Consider the following 5432-nt stretch of genomic DNA (forward strand, 5'->3'; position numbering starts at 1 on the left):
CATGAGCCGTGATTGTGCCACTGCACTTGAGCTTGGGCAACAGAGTGAGATCTTATCTCAAAACAAACAAACAAAATACTAATAATATGAGGTGTCATTATTATTCTTTTTTAATATGTATGCATGGTTATTAACAGTTTGGTCAATGTAATATCTCAGAGAAATCTTAAGTCAGGCAAAAGATAAGTGAGTGGCCTTGTTTAAAATATTATAAAATCCTGGAGTGTCTATTTAGGGGTTGATTGGAACATTTTGGAAGAGACTGCCCTTTGCTGTTCTGCAGGCTCCTGCAGTATGAGGAGCACAGAACCTCTGAGAAAGGCATTTGGAGGGTTTTCTTTTCCTTTCATTCTTTTTAAATTATACTTTAAATTCTGGGGTACATGTGCAGAACGTGCAGGTTTGTTACATAGGTATACATGTGCCATGGTGGTTTGCTGCACCCATCAACCTGTCATCTACATTAGGTATTTCTCTTAATGCTATCCCTCCCCTATCCCCCACACCCCGACAGGCCCCGGTGTGTGATGTTCCCCTCCCTGTGTCCATGTGTTCCCATTGTTCAACTCCCACTTATGAGTGAGAACATGAGATGTTTGGTTTTCTGTTCCTGCGTTATTTTGCTGAGAATGATGGTTTCCAGCAACATCCATGTTCCTACAAAGGACATGAACTCATCTTTTTTATGGCTGCATAGTATTCCATGGTGTATATGTGCCACATTTTCTTTATCCAGTCTATCATTGATGGGAATTTGGGTTGGTTCCAAGTCTTTGCTATTGTGAATAGTGCCACAATAAACATGCATGTGCATGTGTCTTTATAGTAGAATGATTTATAGTCCTTTGGGTATATACCCAGTAATGGAATTGCTGGGTCAAATGGTATTTCTAGTTCTAGATCCCTGAGGAATCACCACACTGTCTTCCACAACGGTTGAACTAGTTTACACTCCCACCAACCGTGTGAAAGTGTTCTTATTTCTGTATTCTTTCCAGCATTTGTTGTTTCCTGACTTTTTATTTTATTTTTATTTTTATTTTTTGAGACAGAGTCTCGCTCTGTCACCCAGGCTGGAGTGCAGTGGAGTAATCTCGGCTCACTGCAAGCTCCACCTCCCGGGTTCACGCCATTCTCCTGCCTCAGCCTCCCGAGTAGCTGGGACTACAGGCGCCTGCCACCACGCCTGGCTAATTTTTTGTATTTTTAGTAGAGAAGGGGTTTCACCTTGTTAGCCATGATGGTCTCGATCTCCTGACCTTGTGATCTGCCCACTTTGGCCTCCCAAAGTGCTGGGGTTACAGGCATGAGCCACCGTGCCTGGCCGTTTCCTGACTTTTTAATGATCGCCATTCTAACTGGCCTGAGATGGTATCTCATTGTGGTTTTGATTTGCATTTCTCTAATGACCTGTGATGATGAGCTTTTTTCATATGTTTGTTGCTCGCATAAATGTCTTCTTTTGAGAAGTGTCTGTTCATATCCTTCACCCATTTTTTGATGGGGTTGTTTGTTTTCTTCTTGTAAATTTGTTTAAGTTCTTTGTAGATTCTGGATATTAGCCCCTTGTCAGATGAATAGATTGCAAAAATTTTCTCCCATTCTGTAGGTTGTCTGTTCACTCTGATGATATTTTCTTTTGCTGTGCAGAAGCTCTTTAGTTTAATCAGATTCCATTTGTCGATTTTGGCTTTTGTTACCATTGCTTTTGGTGTTTTAGTCAAGAAGGCTTTGCCCATGCCTATGTCCTGAATGGTATTACCTAGGTTTTCTTCTAGGGTTTTTATAGTTTAGGTCTTATGTTTAAGTCTTTAACCCATCTTGAGCTAATTTTTGTATAAGGTGTAAGGAAGGGATCCAGTTTCAGATTTCTGCATATGGCTAGCCAGTTTTCCTAACACCATTTATTAAATAGGGAACCCTTTTCCCATTGCTTCTTTTTGCCAGGTTTGTCAAAGATCAGATGGTTGTATATGTGTGGTATTATTTCTCAGGCCTCTGTTCTGTTGCATTGGTCTGTATATCTGTTTTGGTACCAGTACCATGCTGTTTTGGTTACTGTAGACTGGTAGTATAGTTCAAAGTCAGGTAGCATGATGCCTCTAGCTTTGTTCTTTTTGCTTGGGATTGTCTTGGCTACGTAGGCTCGTTTTTGGTTACATATGAAATTTAAAGCAAAAATATGGAATGCTTCACAAATTTGCACATCATCCTTGTGCAGGGCACATGCTTATCTTCTCTGTATCATTCCAATTTTAGTATATGTGCTGCTGAAGTGAGCACTGAGCTGTTATCATTAATGGTTCCACTAAAATGTACCTGGAGGGCTTCATTTATTGTATGGTGTAATATATTGCTATTTACTTATATTTATTTTATTTTATTTTATTTTATTTTATTTTATTTTATTTTATTTTTGAGACAGTCTCACTCTGTCACTCAGGCTGGAGTGTAGTGGCATGATCTTGGCTCACTGAAACCTCTGTCTCCCAGGTTCAAGCGATTCTCCTGCCTCAACCTCCCGAGTAACTGGAACCAGAGGCATGCACCACCACAGCTGGCTAATTTTTGTATTTTTAGTACAGATGGGGTTTTGCCATGTTGGCTAGTCTGGTCTCGAACCCCTGACCTTAAGCAACCCACCCGCCTTAGCCTCCCAAAGTGTTGGGATTACAGGCGTGAGCCACTGTACCCTGCTACTTAAATTTTTTGAAATGCATTTTTATCTTGCCCTAAACCAGAGGTGTCCAGTCTTTTGACTTTTCTGGGCCACATTGGAAGAAGAAGAATTGTCTGGGGCCATACATAAAATATGCCAACACTAACAATAGCTGATGAGCAAAAAAAAAAAAAAAAAAAAAAAAGGAAAAGAATCCTCTCAAAATCTCATAATGTTTTAATAAAGTTTACAAATTTGTGTTGGGCTGCATTCAAAGTTGTGGGTGTGGGTTAGACAAGCTTGCCCTAAACCCATTTGCAAAAATGAGCTAAGACAAGCACATATTTAATAAAATAAAGTATTAAATTTAATAAAAATAAAGTACTAAATTTCTGTTTTGTAAGAACATTAATGATAGACGTATATTATGTACAAAATGTTAATGTTTGTTAACATTTGCTGTGCACTATGAGGACCACAGAAGTATCAGTACCAGCTGTCTCAAATCTGATAAAGGAACAGCCACATGTATTTCAAAAGTTACTATGACAGTTATTTTAAGAAGATTGTAGGCAGTGGCAGAAAGTATGTTTTAAGATTACTCTGAGAAGTATGAGTTTTCATTTATAGCTATGTATTTACTTATATCATCTATATCTTCCAAATTAATTTCACTCATTTTCAATTCCAAGGTTTCCTGGGTACAAACAAACAGTAAAATCATAGCTGCTGATGTGTGTCATTAGCAGAAAAACTCATCATGCAGTTAGGTGATGCCAGCTTTATAAAGTGTAATCAGATGCTCCAAGTAGAAAAATCAGTTGATTGCAATTATATATATATATATATATATATATATATAGTCCAATTCATCAAAGTAAAGCTTCTGGAAGATTCCTCGAATTCAACATCTGAACATTGTTGTGAATGCTATTGTAAATGTGGTTATAAAGTTCCACATTGAAGATAAAATTATAGTTTTTACAGTGATAATAAAAACAAAACCTGGCAGAACACCGCATTTTGGTAAAACTAATGTTCTTACTCAAAAAAATGATGTGGAGCAGAAATATATTTGGAATTGGTACACTGAAAATTCATACTTGTGTCCAAACAAGCTCTGATACTCTACCAATCAAAACAGAAGCCACCGTTGCCACACTCTATGAAGGTTTTCAGATATACACAGAATAAACCATGAAATTATCTTAATGAAGTTGTTGTTGAATTAAATAACAAGTTTGGCACGGTGTTTGGTGCTCTCTTTCTTGCTACTTATCCCTGGTTGGATTTTAGAAATGTCTGGGCCTTTGTGAACCAAGCTCTGTGTTGATTTTGACATTTTTTGGAAATAAGTCCTTTAGTTTTTATTTACATTTTATTCAAAATGTGTTGAAAATCTTTATAAAAGTATTCAATAAACAGAACACCAATAACCTTTAGATTTCGAAACTTTAAGCCAATTGTAGTGTTGCCATTAACGAAAACAAAGTTTGTGAGCAGGAAACCATTGAAATTTATCTCCATAAAAGTAGGGGAGAATTGAATAAACTAAACAATGCAAATGCAAATGATGAACAGGACTTAATTTTGATATTCTATGATTTCACTTTGGTTCAACTGAAAAATAATACATACTTAGTACTAAAATGAAATGAAATGAAGAAGACCTACAACATTGCATCAAAGTATAGCTGAATGTTCAAAAGGATCTGGCAATTTTTCTGATGCCTTGTCTTATTAAAGTATTTGTCAAAGAGAGCTATTATGAGTGGAGGCAACAAAAAATGCTGTCCGTGAAAAGATTTGGGCTAAAATATTTATATTTTGTGAAAGAATTAAAAATAAGATCATTTGGAAAAAAATGATTTGAAAAATCAATGTTGTGGTGTTTGAGACAAATGCATCTTACAAGCTGATCTAAAAATATGAATACTTACATAACTATATGGGATGTGTAATATATTATAATAATGTATTAGGTTATATTATTAGGATATGTAATATAATACATTGCTATATAGTTTATAATATATATTATATGTTATATAATATTTTACATATAACACATATATAATACAAGACGGTAATTCTGCTGTCTTTATTCTCCAATATTTGGATAATCAATATCAATAATTTATTTTGCTTTTAGTGTACAAATTTTTCATTATTTAAACTTTTAAAGAAATATTTTTAATTTTGCAATAGTTTAAAAAAATATTTAATTTTTGCAATGGAAGCTTTTTCCTTTTGAAATTACTTTTATAAATTATTTTATCTTCAAGTGGAACTACTCTATTGGTCTACCAATATACCACAATCAATGTCAGTTGATAAATATATATTCAAAAATACATCATTTTGGACGCGCGAAGTGGCTCACACCTATAATCCCAGCACTTTGGAAGGCTGAGGAGGGCCCATCACTTGAGGTCAGCAGTTCGAGATAAGCCTGACCAAAATGGTGAAACCCTGTTTCTACTAAAAATACAAAAATTAACTGGGTGTGGTGGCACAGGCCTGTAATGCCAGCTACTCAGGAGGCTGCCCAGGAGAATCACTTGAACCTGGGAAGCTGAGGCTGCAGTGAGCTGAGATCACTGTTGCCTGGACAACAAAGCTAGACTTCATCTTAAAACAAAAAAACAAAACAACAACAACAAAAAGAACTCCACATCATTTTAACTATTTCTAACAGTCACTTTTACTCCCAGGTGTTTTACTTGGATAACAAGTAGCCACCCTAACTATAAAGTCTTCATAGGCCAGGCCA

At 36.0% G+C, this 5432-nt stretch overlaps 1 non-coding gene across 1 annotated transcript; it reads right to left on the reverse strand.

Annotated features, from left to right (window-relative positions):
• Positions 1-2176: 2176 nt before the first annotated feature.
• LOC126961985 (U6 spliceosomal RNA) lies at positions 2177-2283 on the reverse strand. Its single transcript, XR_007728550.1, has one exon. It is a non-coding gene; the product is annotated as a U6 spliceosomal RNA (small nuclear RNA).
• Between the last annotated feature and the right edge of the window lie 3149 nt (positions 2284-5432).

This window comes from Macaca thibetana, chromosome 8, assembly GCF_024542745.1.
Source record: "Macaca thibetana thibetana isolate TM-01 chromosome 8, ASM2454274v1, whole genome shotgun sequence".
In the NCBI taxonomy this organism is placed as follows: Eukaryota; Metazoa; Chordata; class Mammalia; order Primates; family Cercopithecidae; genus Macaca; species Macaca thibetana.